Here is an 18,132-nt window from a genome sequence, read left to right as displayed (position 1 = left end):
TATAATTCCTGGCTGGTGGCAGCTTTACCAGGTCCAAGCTGGTAACTAAGCTTGGAGGTTTTCATGCTAACACCCATATTTTGGACGCTAAGGACCAGATCTGGGAAAATATGTTATGACATCCACTCTTCCGTTTTCGTCTTTGACACACTTCATAGCCTGATCCTTGCTAATCTGTATATTCCTCATTCCTTCCTTTTAAGCAGTACTTCATATAGAAGGCTTTAAAAGTGCTTGACCCTTGAGATCTGCAATGGCTTTTTGCCTTTTTTCTTTGCCAGCTTGTATTCCTCATCATTTTCCACTCTTCATACTTTCTGCCATTGCATAAACCTTTCCTTCTTATTTGCCTTCTGCACATCGATGGACCACCACCACTTCTTGCAATTAATTTTTCCTCCTTTTGTTTGCCCACAGGCAGCTTTTGAACTTTCTGTAATATGTTTAGAAAGTTCCATTGTTGTCGTCATGGTTGGTTTGGTCATTGTCCAGCCTCCATAGATCCTTAAATCTTAGACTCCACAGCTCATCTTTTGTCCCCACACTAGCCTTTTCTCCCAGAAATCCATTACAAACAAACAATCTGTTGCTCTGCAATCTGCTCTCCCAGAATCACTTTACTGTCTCTCATGTTATGTAGATCTCGTTTTGTCAGAAAGTAGCCAACCTGGGACCCCGACACCCCTCTGGTAGGTAATTAAGAGCTCCTCCCTCTTTATGAAGTATGTATTGACAACAGTCAAGCCCTGGGCTCTGGCCAACAACTTCATTTCTGTCTCCAAAGCCTCATCCTCAGTGACAGTTGCTGTAGCCCTCACTGTGTTCTGCTATATGGCCATTGAGATCTGCTCCAATAATCAAGCACTCAGATTGTCATACTACACTTGTCACTTGGTCCTGTGCTATCTGGAATTCCTCTTTCTCCTCTAGAGTACATCCAGTCTGTGGCACATGGCTGTATAGAATATTAAATATGTGGTCTCTGCTCAATGTTATTCTAACTTTCCTCAGCCAGTCACTATTCCTTTGGATGTCCACTACCTTATCCTGTAATGTTTCTGCTACAATTATTCCTGCTCCATTCCTCTTTGCTACTAAGCCATGATGCATCATCTTGTAGCCCTTCACATCCTTATGTTTTACAGTTTAAATCCTGGGTAACATTTCACTGAATCATTTCTCCAACCTTTCTCTTCTCTGCAATATTAATACAGTCAAGGATGGAGTTCTGCTGCCATCTGCTGTTTTCACAGTGTTGGACAACTTAGCTGCAAGCAAGCAGTTCCACACAAAAATACATTGCAGGTGTGGGTGGAGGCACATCTCTTGTGTCCATTTTGGGCTAGATTGCATTGAGCCCCGTGTGGGTGTACAACAGGAGTAAACTTCCAGGCCACCTTGTGCCTCTTCTCAGGGTCCAAGCACAATTATCACTCCAGGAGCCCCTAGTGACTGGCCATTAGCACCTCAACAGGGTATATGGTGCAAGGATGGGACCACGGTCCCTGCCTTTCCACCGCTAGGACAGCTGAACCAGTGAGTGATTAGGCACAGTCTGCTTCAATCTGCTCCTTGTTAAAGGGCATAGCAGATGTCATCACCATGTGCACTCTCCCAGCATCCCTGAAAGCCTGTGTCATAAACAGATAGCTAAGGGTTAATGTCTCTTTCACCTGAAGCACCTGACCAGAGGACCAATCAGGAAACCGGATTTTTCAACTTTGGGTGGAGGGAATTGTGTGTCTGAGTCTTTTGTCTGCCTGCCTGCTTTCTCTGAGCTTTGGAGAAGTAGTTCTACTTTCTAATCTTCTGTTTCTAAGTGTAAGGACAAAGAGATCAGATAGTAAGTTCTATGGTTTCTTTTCTTTGGTATTTGCATGAATATAAGTGCTGGAGTGCTTTGATTTGTATTCTTTTTGAATAAGGCTGTTTATTCAATATCCTTTTAAGCAATTGACCCTGTGTTATATCATCTTAATACAGAAAGAACATTTGTATGTATTTTTCTTTCTTTTTATATAAAGCTTTCTTTTAAAACCTGTTGAAGTTTTTCTTTACTTCAGGGAAATTGAGTCTGTACTCACCAGGGAATTGGTGGGAGGAAGGAATCGGGGAGATCTGTGTGTTGGATTGCTAGCCTGATTTTACATTCCCTCTGGGGGAATAGGAAAGTACTTTTTGTTTCCAGGATTGGGAACAGAGAGGGAGATTCACTCTGTTTGGATTCACAGAGCTTGTGTCTGTGTATCTCTCCAGGAGCACCTGGAGGGGGGAAGGGAAAAAGGATTATTTCCCTTTGTTGTGAGACTCACGGGATTTGGGTCTTGGGGTCCCCAGGGAAGGTTTTTCAGGGGGACCAGAGTGCCCCAAAACACTCTAATTTTTTGGGTGGTGGCAGCAGGTACCAGGTCCAAGCAGGTAACTAAGCTTGGAGGTTTTCATGCTAACCCCCATATTTTGGACGCTAAGGTCCAAATCTGGGACTAAGGTTATGACATGGTGTTAGCGGTGGGATATAGACAGAATTCAGAAGCCAGTAGAAATATTATATTTTTCTTTTCTCTGCTAAGGGCTTTTTAGCAGAGAGAAACAGTTGGTTTTAAAAGGGAACCAGAGAGAATTTTTTTTTTCTGCTCTCTCTGGCAGTTTGTGGCTTGCATGTTAAGCGAGAAGCCATTAAGAGACTGTTGAGGGTCTTTTGTCATGCAATAGCCCTCCCATTAGGAGGCAAGTACCAGCACTTATATGCATGCAAATAAAGTGGTTTTTCTGGTTTCCCTTCATTGAACATTAGCTAGAGAGAGAAAGGGAAAAAAGGCACTGTTGCTAGGCAGACTCCAGGAGGCAACAGAGAACCTGCAGTTCAGAAAATAAACACCGGAGGGCACCCCAACACAAGAAAACAGGAACCATGACTTCTAAGGCAAAAATTAAGGCCGAAGAACAAATCAAAGAAGCTGAACACAGGCGAGAGATGGAAAAACACAAACAGGAACTGGAAATAAAACAAAAAGAGATGGAGATGAAAGAAAAGGAAGAAAGCATCAAACTGGCAGCCTTCCAAAGAGAACTGGCAGCCCAAGAGGCAGCACACAAAAGAAAACTAGAAGAAGAAGAGGTGGCCTACCGAAGGAAACAAGCAGAAGAAGAGTTGGCCCACCGCCAAGAAATGGAAAAACAACAAAAAGAGAATGAAGAGAAGGAAAAACAGAGAAAACATGAACTGGAGTTGGCAAAAGCTGGGCTGCATGTGCCAGCCAACCCTAACAACCCGGCGCCAATTATTGCTCCACAGCACAGGAAATTTCCCACCTACAAGGCAGGTGATGACACCAAGGCCTTCTTGGAAAATTTTGAAAGAGCCTGTCTTGGGTACAACATCCCCGAAGACCAGTACATGGTAGAATTGAGGTCACAGCTCAGTGGACCTTTAGCAGAGGTGGCAGCTGAAATGCCTAAGCTGCAAATGAATGACTATAAACTTTTTCAAACCAAGGCCAGATACCGAATGGGGATAACCCCAGATCATGCCCGTCGGCGCTTCAGAACCCAAAAGTGGAAACCCGAGGTGTCATTTCCCAAACACGCCTACTACATTGCAAAAAACTATGAGGCCTGGATAACAGGAAACAACATTCAAACCTTGGAAGAACTAAACCTCCTCATACAAATGAAGCAGTTCTTAAATGGTGTTCCTAAAAACATCACACGGTACATACAAGATGAAAATCCCAAAAATGTCGCTGAGGCGGAAAAAATTAAAGCCAAATGAATAAAACTGGCAAAAAGCAAAAAAGCTACTGTCAAGGGAAACGATTACCCCAGGGGGCACACAGACCATAAACCCTACAACCGAGGACAGCCAAAGACTCCACATACCACCCAAGTAAAGCCACAGATACCCTACCCTTCAACCTCACCAGTCTCCAGTAAGTCACCTCGGCCCAGTGACCCATCAGATGGAAGATGCTTTAAGTGTAATGAACTGGGACATATCAAGGCCAACTGTCCCAAAAACACCATGCGAGTGCAATTCATTACACCACCATCACACCAAAGATCCCCAGGCCCGGATGCCTCTCAAATACCCTTGAAGCGAAGGAAAAATTTGAAAGTGGGCAAAAAGAAGGTTACTGCGTGGAAAGACACGGGGGCACAAGTGTCAGCTATCCACCAATCCTTCGTTGACCCCAAATTCATCAACCCAAAGGCCAAAGATACAATTTACCCCTTCATGTCACAAGCTGTAGACTTGCCTACAGCTCAACTGCCTGTCCAGTACAAAGGCTGGTCAGGAATGTGGACTTTTGCAGTCTATGACAATTATCCTATCCCCATGCTACTGGGTAAAGACTTGGCAGCTTCTGCAGACCATTCAACCCCTTTCCAAAATGTGGCTTGCACCTCAGAGCACTCACACTGGCATTCAGTTCAGCAGGAGTACTCTGATTAGTGTGTCCCACAGTTCCCCTCTGGCTCAACTCATGTATGTGGGAGGTTTTTTTTCTTTTGAAGGGTTTCTAATTTTAATGTGTCTATGGCCCCTTCATTAGTAAAATGACCTGTAAAATGTAACCATATTATTTATTAAGGTTTGACTTACTACTACTGGCTTTTAGAATAGTAGACTAAGATGAAGAATTAAAATTAACGTAAGCCTTCTTTGTGACAACCTTCTAAACTGAAATCCTGTTCATGAAACTAGTTTTTGACAGAATAGTCAATATTTATGCTGCCAGAAGCTGAATTTTGAGGCTACTTTAGATTATACTTTTGGAAAAGTAAGGCAAGATTAAATCTAAATTAAAATCTCTGCCCAGCAAAATTGTTCTATAGCTTTCTATGTAACAACTTAATAAAGCGGATTCCTGTTTTTATAAGCCATTTATGCATATTGGTTAAATCAATGTTTTCTGAAAAGCATGGCAAGAACCTTTAAATAGATTTCTGCATCTCTCCTACTACACAGTGGCAATCAGAAAGAGACAACACGATAAGTTAATACAGTGTTCATTACCATGAGGGTAACCTTAAAGGCCAAATTCTGGTTGGAGTTCCACCCAAGCATAAGATAAAAAGGCATATAATTAACGCCCACGATTTTCAAGAGTGACAAGTGATTTTGGGTGCCCAACTTGATGTCTTAAGGGGCTGGATTTTCAGAGAATGCGGAGTGATCATCTTCTGAAAATCAGGCCCCTTCAAGGCACCCAAAGCCATTAGTCACTTTTGGAAACCTTGACCAATAATGATACACTGTATCCATAATATTATTATTTTAATCCTGGAGCATATTTGCAGGCCCTGGGATCAGTACAGTGTTGCCATTCATTCCTGTCCAAGGGTTGTTCCTCCTTTAAGCCCAGCCTGGTCGTATTCCTGCGTATGATGTCTAATTGGTCTGCCTCTAGGTCTGACTGACATTTGTTTGCATTGTTGTCTTTGGCATCCTATCATCTATCTTCTGCAGTGTACTCACTATCATAACCTTTCTACTGCAGCCACTCCTGTGCTCTGATTTCTCTTTCCACTCTCCTTTTAACTTGTAAAGTGGAATGATTTGAAGACAAATGAACATCTGCAATCTTTCAAAGAACTCTCATCTCTACTGCCTCCAGCCTTCTGATGTCTGTTTCATTTAACGCAATTGATCACAAAGTAATACTGTTAGGACATCGATTTGATACATTTTCACTTTGGTACCAAACAATGTTTTTATCAGTCTATAATTTCATCAGTTTCTATACATCGCTCAGCTACAGTACATCCCCTTTTAATCTCATTCTTGGTGAAACTATTGGACTGATCAAGCTGCCTAGGTAGACAACAATTCTACTTGTTCTAGCACTTCACCATTACTGCATTTCAACACCTTATCCATTGTCCCTTTTTCAAGATGCAACCACTTTCATCTTGACATTTATTGTAAGTCTGAGTCAACTACACCAATTTTCCAAGGCAGCGAAGGAGTATCACTGTTAATTCAAAAGTGTCTGCTGTTGGACAGTGTCATCTGCATAAACTAAGGAACTTAACTGTAGACTATCCAGTGTTACACCGTCCAACTCACCTAGCATTCTTAATGTGCAGTTTAAGAACGTGTTGAAAAGCAATGGTGAATCCATGCCCCCTTCTCTTACATCAAACTTTAACTCGAACCAGTAGCTTAACTTTTCACCAATTCTTATGACACTGCAGGATTCTTTGTACATAGCTTTTATAACGGCAATTATTTTATCTGCAACTCCTATGGTTTTGCTACTTGCCATAATGCTTCCCTCAAAATCCAACCAAATGAGCTTGTGAATTCGATTAAAGTAACAAATATCTGCATCCATAGAGCACTTTCTATCCAGGGATCTCAAAGAGCTTTAAAAAGACTATGTCTCAGAACAGCCCTGTGAATGGGAGAAGTATTATCCTCATTCTACAAAAGGAGACTGAGGCAGAGGGAGAATAACTGAAAGAGGCTCACAGGAAGTCAGCAACAGACCTAGAAAGAGAACCCACAATCTCATGTATTTATACCCAGGATTCTTTCATGTATTTATACCTGCTCCTGTATTTTCCACTTCATTCATCTGATGAAGTGGGTTCTAGCCCATGAAAGCTTATGCCCAAATAAATGTGTTAGTCTCCAAGGTGCCACAAGGACTCCTCATTGTTTTTGCTGATACAGACTAACACGGCTACCACTCTGAAACCAGGATCTCTCGACTCCCAGTCCTGAGCTATGGCAAGAAAACTATCCTTCCTATGATAGGCAGAGAGCACGTAAGCCCCTTTGACCGATATATGCACATGCTTAAGGGCTTTTCTTAATTAGGATGCTTTCCTGCGGTGGAGCCATTAGTGCATTCGAAAGAGAGCAAATGCATTGGCATAAAACAATGGATAGCTGCAGTCTGCCAAATAAGCAGGTACTCTAAACTGATCTTTAGGAAAAAAGGAAATGGAAGACTTGAGTGGAGAGGAGAGGGTGGGGGATGATGTTGACCCATAAGCAGATTGTTGCTGACGCAGCCTAGTCAGTACTTTCTGCACAGCAACTGCAAAACATATTCCATGTCTACAAGTAAAGAGCAAGTTACACACATGGCTACACTGACCTTCTTTTGGAGGAGTTTATATAGCTGTCTCGTAGCACATGGTTAGCCAAATGCCATCCAGAGTTGGGTACTTTTGTACCTGAATGTTCAGGTAATTTTTTGCACCTCAATGTGAGGGAAGACAGATTTCCTTCTCCCTCGCCTCATCCCCTGCCCTATCCCACCCCTCAGCTACGCCACCTCCCAAACACACCAAAAAGTGGGGATGAAAGAGCATTTTTGGAGAATTAACATTCGTCTGCGCTGCCTCAGGGCCTGAAGTGTCCCATTGTCCGTTCAAGATGTCCAGTTTAACTTCAGTCCCAATATGAAGATTTTAACTCACAAGGGTACTGATCTGAACATGAGGATCCATCTGTTGTTTTGACAGACCCTCATTCACCCACTTCCCACACTACACTCTGTATAAGAATCATTTGTAGTGTCATTCAAAAGTTATTCTGACATTCACCCTCTGCCTTGAGCACGCTCACCGTCCCTAAAGAGAGGGCTCATCATACCAGAGACATTTTCTTCTTATTTATTCAGTTGGTGGGTAGAATTTTATTAAACTGAAAAAACCAAACAAACCTCCCTTAACCCAAAGAGAGAACGAGGGTAGAATATTTTTGGCAACTCCCAGCCGTTGTTTTTGACTGTCCTCACCAATGGGCGCTGGAGTCAGTGATCTTGGAAACCAGAGGTGCTTTCATACCCACCAGTATAGAGCATGCAGCTGTTCGGATGGTATTCTGAACATTCAGAGAGGCTGCGAGAGCTAAAAACAGAAACCATGGCTGGTATGAGGCTAAGCGCATTTTCTGATTTAAGTCCGAAGTGAGTTAGAACACATGCCGTAATGCACCCAAAGGAGACAGTCTCGTGCTTTTAGCTGTCTTCCCTCTTTTACAGTTTGACCCTTTTCTCCTAAACACAGAGAGAAATGCCCAATACAAGATCTACTATCATTAATCTGAGATGCAACAGATCTTCACATATGCCTGATATTTCATATATGAAAACAGCTTGCTTAGATGAAGGTTAGGGGGAGACACTTCTCCTTCAGGAATCTCTCAGACATGGGAGACTCTATTCTATATATGTACTTTTAAAAAGATACCACCACATAACACATATATAATGGAGCGATTTCGTTCTGTATCAGGAGCCAAGCAGCAAAGTTATATCAGGGATGAATTTGGTTCGGTAACATTTTTCTTGGCAGGAGAGCTCATAGAAAGGAAAAGTTTTTGTTGGGCTAATGAACCTATTTTGTGAAACGAACAAAAAATATGTGCATTTCATAAGAAGACTGAGTGGATGTGTTGTTTTTTAAACCCATTTATTCTACCACTATGCTGGAAGTTGTGTCTTAAATTATTCTGATGCATAAATTGAGGATAGTCCAGTAAGTGAAATAAAGGGATTCTCTAATGATTTCTGCACAGAGCTGAGTAAAAGGGAATCAAGGTCACATCAAAGAAACTAGAAATTTTAAGAGGAGCTAGACAAATACTATTTGTGCTTTTGAGAAGCATGCAAACTTTAGCAGTGAAACTCAGAGCATTTAGCCAGTCACATAGCAGTAATTAGGGCCCAATCCTGCCACATTCTAGTCCTACTGAAATCTCTCTGGGTGCTCAGTAACTCACAGGATCAGCCCTTTAAAAGTCAATTCCAGGTATTTGTAAATTCATCCAGAAAGTGAAAAAGGACTGCATGGTTTTTCCCACTAGAAAAACAACCCAAATGGACTGATTTGCCTACTTTCTTCACTCCTACAGTAGTGTTTGTTGTTCTAATGATTGTTCCAGGAGGACATGGAGCACTGGCATATAGTTATATGTGCCCTGAAGAGACTGGCACATCAGTAACGTGATTGAATGCTATACTCTCATAATTCTGTGTGATGCATTGGGCTCTTTGATTACCAGCCCTGCTAAATGGTTGCATCACATCAAACAGCATCAAACGGCAGTCACATTCCGTTTCATAACAGAAAACATCACTTGTTCCAAAACTGCGTAATCAACGGGCTGTGAGAGATACTGGTATTGTGGGAGAAGCTTGGCTGTAGGCTCTCAGCTTCCCATAACATGCTGGGCAGCCATAGTATGGCATCTGAAACAGGACAGTGGCAGACTGAAAAAGCCTTGCATTAGATTCTCATCTAGGGAGACAATCTACAGAAACAAGCTCACAGGACAGAAAAAAAAAAACTACAACTGAAGCCCCCTTCCCACTTCTGTGCCAATGGAAAATACCTGTTACAAGGAGACAACAGACAAAACAACCCAATAGTGATTACTGACAGGAAAAGTATTTTTGTGCCACTTATATTTTTTTCATATCCTCCGTGAAGTAAAAATTCACTCCTGAGCAGGGAGTCAGCACGAGCCCTGTATGCCGCCTGGTCCCCCACCCCTAAGCCTCATTTAGGGAGCATCAGTAGAATTGCAGTGGTGCTTGTTAAGAGCTAATGTAAGGAGCTGCCAAAAACAGCCATTTGCAAGGTACAACAAATTTTAACGGACCTACAAAACACTGGGTCTATGTTGCATATTCTTGAGTGCCATCTACTGGCATTTTATATATTAACCAGCTATCTATATATATACACACACTACAGAGATAACTCTTCCACTGGCAGCAGCGAGGACTTGGTTCAGTGCCTAGGAGTCTTTCTTGAAACATAGAAACAACTATGGCTCAAGCCTTCGGCCTGAGTTGTACTCTTATTTTTAATTTGAAGAAATTAGAACATAAGCTTCCTTGGCCACCTTTGCAGGCGATTCTTCTCCACTTGCAAGCAACTCAGAAGACCTGGAGGAACATGGAACCCCAATGTTTTTGGGTTTTTTTGGTCGGGGGAGGAGGGGAGAACACCCAATAATTATATCTATTTACATACAATAAAATGAGCAAAACCCTGTCAGCATTTCAGGAATCTGGACAATCCCACAATTTTGACATATTAGCATCAGGCTAGTTGAGGTCCAGAACCTGGTCACAAAACAATCCCCAACCAGCTGAAACTCCACTTATGGGTCCAATTAGAGGCAGATGGAGTTCCAGGGGTGGCTCTCCTGTTTGCTCCAGCCCAGAGACACCCACACCATGAGTTCCTGCTCTGATGTGAAGTTACCTAGTCCAGTTTTGTGTCATCAGTTCTGCCCCTGCTGCGAACATTGGCTCTGTGCTGCTGACTGTCAGGGCACTGTGACATTAGCTCTGGACTGACACTGCTGGTCCCATCAGGCCTCACTGTGAAGTCGGGTCACCACAGATATCGCTGCTGGCTCAGTTCACTCTAGTCCTTCAGAATCTCTCCATAAGGGTTCAGAACCTGGCTGGGACAGAATCCCTGCTCCTGGGGACAGAACAGAATCAGACTCTCTGACACAGTACTCTACCGTCACCCTGTTAAGCTTGAATCCATTGCCAAACCAGATTCCCCGGCCCATACAGTCAGGGTGACCCAATTAGCCCAGGGTACATCTTACACAATTCCTATGCCCTTTTCAGGAACACAGAATCAAACTCCAACCAAAGCAACAACTAACAGTATGTGGAAGCCTAGGTGTGTAACATTGCAATTATATCAGTGAGACTGGGCAGAGGCGGCTTTTCCCCTTTCCTGGTATGGAGGGAGCAGAGAACTCCATCCCTCTAAGCCTTCATGTTCTGGGGTTTACACAGACACAGCATACCCTCATAACTGCACAGACCTTGTGCTGGTATCTACTGCACAGGAACAGATTTCACCCTAGGAGACCTTAATCTTGCATATTCTTGCTCAGTCCCCAGCAGGGAGTGCAAGAAGTCTTTAGGATGGGGCAGCAAGCTCTCCTGCCTGTGCTGGGCTCATTCTCCAAACAGGGGAGAGAGTCAGAGGCTAGGGCCTTACCTCTGTGCCTTCTTTGGAGTGATGTGCATGCCAAGGTGGATAGATGGAGCAGTCCCTTTACTATCCTCAGCATGGGAACCAACTGTCCCTGGCCTTTGCATGAAGGTGCAAAGGGGCAGGAGAGGGAAAGATCCTTGTACAAGGGCTCAGGACAACTTGGTCTTTAATCTTTGTGTGCCCCAGTTTCTTCATCAGTAAAGCAGGAATAACAGCACCTACATCACGGGGGTTATGTCATAAAGTGCTCTGAGATCTTTGGCTGGAAGGAGACACAGAAGTAGAAAGTAATAAATAGAAAAGAGGAAGAGCCAGGAAAACAGTAACTGATTTATCTCATCTACCAAGGCCAGACTTAGGCCTGATCTACACTACAGAAGAAATTCGATCTAAGCTACGCAATCTGAGTTATGTGAATAGTGTAACTCAAATCGACGTAGCTTAGACCTACTTACCGCGGGGTCAACACTACACGATGTCGACTGGAGATGCTCTCCCATTGACTCCCCCTATTCTTCTCGATCCGGTGGAGCACAGGAGTCGATGGGAGAACAAGCTGCAGTCGATTTAGCAGGTCTTCACTAGACCCGCTAAATTGACTGCTGATGCATCGATTGCCGCTCATCGATCCCCTGGTAAATGTAGACAAGCCTTTAGCTCAGTTTCAACTAAGCAACCAGCAGACATAGAGCTCCAACAGCTGAAGCAACGTACACCAAGGCAGAATTTAACTCGCTCACAATGAGCTGCTGGGCCTCCCAGAACAGAAAGGCAGTTGTTGCAGAGGGCATACCGTCCATTAGGGACTAACACAAGGATTTCAACACTGGGTAACCAAGGAAAAACCATCTAATTCACCCTTGTTCTTCTGAGGCACATCATACAGATGCTCTGCACCACATTACTCTGCTCAGCAGGCATGTCTGAACCCGCCGAGAAAATAACATGGTTCCTACAGATTTTGACTAATTCAGACATGGTGAGAAATAACCACAATAATCTTGCATTAAATTTTTTCAAGTTCCAACCCCCATCACCATCCCTCAGGGGATTCCTGTTGGAAGAGACAAATACAATAGATTCCTGAAGGGGTCACTGAAGGCATTTTGACCTCCTGCTGTATGCCTCCTCTTGTCTAAATGATCAGGTATTTTTGATCACCATTCCTATCCCTCCAGATTCCCCTCCTTTCCGAATAACCATGTGTTCCTGAAAGAACACTGAAGATATCCCCATTTTAGCTACACATGCCTCCTTTCCTTTAGCTAAGGGCAACTAGATGGTTGGTATTCCCCTGAGCGCATGGCAGATTGGGATTAGAAACTGGGTCTACTGCATAGCAGGTTAGGGTCTTACTATGCCATCAGAAACTGGACTTCTTCGGTCTCAGATTCCAGATTTAGGGGAAAGACTGGCATTTTGTTTCCACATATTTTGCAGACCTTATATTGTGACATACCTTGATTGGCTAGGATTGGATTTGGGGGCATACAAGTTCACAGTCCCCATAGGTAGCAGAATAAGCACGTTACTCTGGACTGGCACATATCCAACCATATTCAACACTTCTCAAATTAGCAACAGGTCATTCTGTACATCTTGGATTAGCATTAGTTTAAATTACAACAGGAAATATATTAGATATGTCGAAGGGTCTGAACTGAAACGCAACTTTGAAGCATACGAAGCAGCAAAATACTTGATTTGCTGCCAGAAAACATGGTTGTCAGATCATTCAATAAGCTAGGGCCTCGAGGCCACGTGAAATAAAGGAGTTATTGCAACACTGTGAAGGAGGATTAATTTGGATAAGGCACAACCTAAAGGGCTGTTCTTGGAATTCCATCTGGGTTGTATGAACACACATTCCTGCTAAGTTACTTTCAGGAGATTGATTTAAGGCATCAGCCTATCAAGGCTGTATTTTATTACATAGTGGGACGTCTAAGAGCTACTCTCATTCATTCATGATTTAAGTGTACAGGACCAAATTCTCCTCCATGGCACTGTTTGATCCTGTTGACATCAATGAAGTTGTGCCAGTGTGACCAAGAGGGGAATATGTAATTGTAATGTCATTAGAGACACTCTGGATTTACACCAGCATAACTGAAAAGCATCTGGACCAAAACTACTGATCTTTGTAGCCCAAAGGCTACTGATCTTCCAGGGCATTCACAGATGACCAACACTAACATTAGCAGTTCAGTGAAATCATCTTAAATGTCCATCCCAGGGATCAATAATTTAACTGTGGAGGGCTGAATTATGTTCTGTGGGCCAAATTCAGCCTTGGTAGAAGACAAATGAAAGGCCAGTGACTTCATGGAGTTGGGCCAAATTCAGTGCTGGTGTAAATGTCCATTTCTCCACAGAAGTAAATGGAATTGCACTTTTAAATCAAAGCTGTGTTGGGCCCAATATGCTATCAAAGACAGGAGGTTGCTTAGGAAGGTGATTGTTTATACAGATGTCAGTCAAACCTGTATCTGTCAGCTGGGTCCACATGCCTCTATGCAATGCCATAGAGCGTTGGGAGCTCCTCCAAAACACTCCATCATAGCCACACTTATTACTTGGAGCTGTACCGCAGGGAAGCCGCGTAGTCTAGTGTTATAGCAAGGGAGCAGGGACTGGGTTGCCTGCCCAGCTCTATCCCAGATTCACTTTATTACCAAGGGCAATGCACTTAAACCTCTCTCTCTCCCTTTGCCCGACTGATATTTATGTTAACCCACCTTTGTCAAAAATCCTCGGACGAAGAGTGCAAACTGTTATTGATAGCAGGCAGAGGCAGCTTTGGACATGTGCCAGAGATGCAGACATATCTGCTCTTGTACGGAGCCCCATTCAGTGACCGTCCACTCTCTCCCAGCATTTTACCCATAACCACTCTTAGGCCATTGCTTTGCTGTAAAGCCTCTGCCACTCTTTCTGAAAGATCAACTGGGTTGCAGCTGCCTCCCTTTGAACTCCAGTTGGCTCTAGAAGCCCCCTGATCTCTCAGTCCCGAGCAGTGCCAAGTTCAGACTAATTCCCCTGCTGCCAAACACCAGTCTCCTAATGGCAAGTGCTCCAGCCTGAGCTGATCTTTCCTGACCCCGACAGTTGCCAAACCCTCCTTTCCCCTGGATGGGCTGTGTGGGCTTTGAAAATCTTCCAAATGTCTTAACTTTGCACAGGGATCTTCAGATCTCTTTGCCACGTGGACATTCTCTTTCTGAATTAGAGATATGTCAAACCCATCTGGTGGTCGTAACCAACCCTTCCACTTTTGGTCATTGCAGAGTGGAGGAAGATGTGTTTTCAGCCAACGGGCTGTCAGCATTCTCAATAACTGCCTGGAGATCATAATGCCTACAAAATACTGCATAGAGGAAGAACAGTAGTTGAGCTTTGTTGTTAAGGGAATAAGTTCAGAGACAGTAGAATGGGGTGTGTGATGCTGGGCCAGTCAGCACAAAATTTGATCAAATTAATGCCAAACAACTTGACTTCAAGTCAAATCCCATGCACTAATTTCGGTTACAGGTGAACACACCCAGGTGCTCCCAGGGGCAGATTCCATTCAATTTTATATTTGTTGGGAAAGTTTCTTTTGAGCAACTCACTAGATCTGGCCAAGAGTTTGAACTGATGTAATTTGAAGTGTCATTCAGAAATACAAACAAACTGACAAAACAATTCAGGAGGAAGGGCCTCAGCCATTTATAACCTTTCTGCCAGCTGTTTTTCCAGTCTGAGAAAGGTTAAAGAGGATTGAAACAGTCTCTCTTTTCTTGCCATCCCTGCTGTCAAACATTCATGACAGAAACAGGATACCAAGAGGTGAGTAATAGTTTAAATTCCTTAGGCCAGATTCTCCAGCTACAGGACACAAGAAAATCTCATGGACTTTACTTGTAACCTATGGGAGGAGAATGGGGGTCTGAGTGAGAGATACATTTCTCTGAGTTCTTCAGGCACAACACAGGACTTATGAGGCCAAATTCACTCAAAAGCTCCTTAAGGAAACAGGTGTAAGGCCCACGGACATTCCTGAGCCAGAGTCAGTGGTGACAAACGGTGGTGTATGTTGCCCATTAATTGTAAATTGCCTATAGAACTCTGTGAGTAGTAAAGCAGCGTAACTTCCAATGCATTGATATTTAGCTGGTTGTAATGCATGCTAATAGGTAGCTTGCATGCTAATGGGTATGGAAAAGGGTTTGTTGAGCAGGAAAGCAACTAAGGGAAGAGTGCAAGGGTATGTCTACAGTACCCACCAGATTGGTTGGCAGCGATCGATCCAGCGGGGATTGATTTATCGAATCTTGTCTAGACGTGATAATTGACCCCCCAAGCACTCTCCCATCAACTCCTGCACTCCATAACTGCGAGAGGCACAGGCAGAGTCGACGGGGAAGTGGCAGCAGTTGACCCACCATGGTGAAGACACCACGGTAAGTCGATCTAAGCATGTCGACTTCAGCTACATGAATAACGTAGCTGAAGTTGCTTAACTTAGATCAATCCCTCCCTCCCCCACAGAGCGTAGACCAGGGCTAAAGTCTATGCGCGCACGTGCACACACACACACACATACACACACACTTTGAAGATCAAACTATCCAACTGCCAGTGACAAATTCAGGTCTGGTGTAAGCAAGCATCGCTCTCAGAGTTTAATGGCCACAGAATCCCAAACCAGTGTAAGTTACACTCATTTTGCACACCTGGTGTTTTGGTGCAAGTTACAGAACATCATCTGTTTTCTGACTACTTTATAGCCAATGTGGAACTAGGACTGTACCGCCCACTTCCAAAACCACCTAATTGGCCCTTGGAGTGGTCCATCCAGCTACATCTTTGCGAAGACAGGGAATCAGTAACTCACCAGGCATTGTCATTGCTGAGTCTGAGCCAACGGGACAGCGGCGTGACAGACTGCAGGAGGCAGACATGCCAAGGCCATGAAGAACTGTAACACAGAAGGGAACATAATACCTTCCTTTTATCCCCTGCTTTACAGTAAACACCCTGTGCTCAGAACTAGACATTTGAGTAGTTGTTCAGAACATACCTAGTCCCAATACGCAGATAAGTGAGAAAGTCAAAGACAAAAAGATCCACTAGTTATACTGGGTTGGACCAGGACCGCCTCTTTACACCCTAAAGTAAGGATCATAGAAGAAATGGCAGAAGAGCCCTATTCTATCAGCCATTTCCTTGCCCCATAAAGTATTCTTCCCTTACTGCACATTTTCTAGTGTTTAGCACAGCCTAAATTTTAAATGCCCCAAACCACTGAGTTTTCATCTCCCTTTGGGACACTACTGCATAAAACCTGGAATGGATCCTTTGGGAGTTTTCACTACTTTGCACGTTATGAAGTCTTGGTCCAGGATACCTAAGGGTATCCTCAATGCATATTCTACTGCCATTCAGAACAGTGTAATTTCCCCATGATCTTTTAGCTGAACTTTCAGTAGTCAGCTGATTTTCCCCAAGTGATCCATGGGAATAGGACCTGACACAGGGAAGAGAAGAGAAAGTAGCTCAGGTTCAAACAATAATGGCACCTACCTACTACAGAGATGAGTGCATTAGAAATAGACAAATAAGAGAGTTATGTTCGTGGCATACAAAGAGGGGAGTTAGATAAACATACATAATACTCATTCTGGAAAGCTGCAATGTAAAAAAACTTTTTTTTTCCTTAAAATGCAGAACCCTAACACACAAGAACCAAAACTAGAGAGAGACAAAGCAGACTGCTCCCTAAGGCAGAGCCACACTACCTTCTCCATCGTGCTCTAGACTGGCTCTCTGCAGACTGGTGCTTGGGGCGGCCAAGGGGAAGGTGCGGCACCTTGGGTGCTTTGGCAGCAATTCAGCGGCGGGTCCCTCAGTCCCTCTGGAAGGAAGGACCTGCCGTCAAAGTGCCAGCGAAGAAGAAAGCGGCGCAGTGGAGCTGCTGGAGATTGCGATCGCGGCTTCCCCCCCTTCCACCGCTTGGGGCGGCAAAAACCCTGGAGCCAGCCCTGTCCATATACCTCAGGCTGTCTGTTGGGAGGCCATGTCTCCTGCTTCCTGTGCATCAACTCAGCCCGTTATCACGCATAGCATGACAAGAGGGCAAATCTTGAGCATTAATTATCTTATTTTCCTACTTAATCTTGCTCCTCCCACCTATATTGTGCTGAGGGAGGAAAAAATTTGATGCTTTACTGACATTTTGGAGTGACTCATTTGACCAAGGAACCCTGTTGGGAGCTGTTGCATTCCCCATCCCTTCTGTATATAAGCTGTTCCAGACTAATTGTCTTTCAGAGCATTTTTATTATTATTATTAGAATCAAAGTAACTTGGGCACTGGGCAAGCAATCACAAAAATGAGATGGCTCCAGCTACTGATCGATACAACAGTCGTTTAAGCAAGCTATGTAATACAGGAAAAATACATATCCGTACCGGAATTCTTGATACTTCTGATCTAAGAATATTATGCAACAGGGTATTGCAACTTCACACTGTTATTCTGTCACTGACAGAATTAAGAAGATTGATCTGAGATAGCCTGAGTCAGTAAACTGTCCAGCTGGCTCCAACAAATCCCAGCTATCTTCTACATTCTTCAGTGTAAAGGGAGGAGGAGTAGCTCACATATTCTTTAAATACTAAATAAATACCAAGATAGAAATTCTTAGCATTCCAGATAGTGTCCCGCTTAACGAGCCTTTGCCTTGCTGCTCTGTTATCTCTCTTGCGCCTACATAGATTTACCGCATCATGCTTAATGGTTAACCTGAGCTGGCATCTTTCCAGCACTCTGACAGGACTAAGGCGGTAAATTATAATCAACTATATTTTGGCCACTGCTCTCTCTCACCAGCCCACATCAGAGACCGGTTTCATTCCGGTGTTGCTCTGTGGATTTTCATACAGCCAAGAGAATAAAGTGCTTCAATTTATTCCCACACAGCTGACATTCCTGCCATCACCCACAAGCAGGGATTTGAACATTAGAAAGTTAGTCTGACTGTCCCAGGCAGGCTCCAGTCCTGAGGAGAAGTTGGTGTGTCTGGAGGAATCTTGCCCTTGCAAGTCTCAGGGCTAATTCAAGCTGCTGGTAGTAGGATCCCAGAATTCAACTGGTGG

This window comes from Gopherus flavomarginatus, chromosome 7 (assembly GCF_025201925.1).
Source record: "Gopherus flavomarginatus isolate rGopFla2 chromosome 7, rGopFla2.mat.asm, whole genome shotgun sequence".
Taxonomy (NCBI): domain Eukaryota; kingdom Metazoa; phylum Chordata; order Testudines; family Testudinidae; genus Gopherus; species Gopherus flavomarginatus.
Note: the sequence above shows the minus strand (reverse complement) of the source record.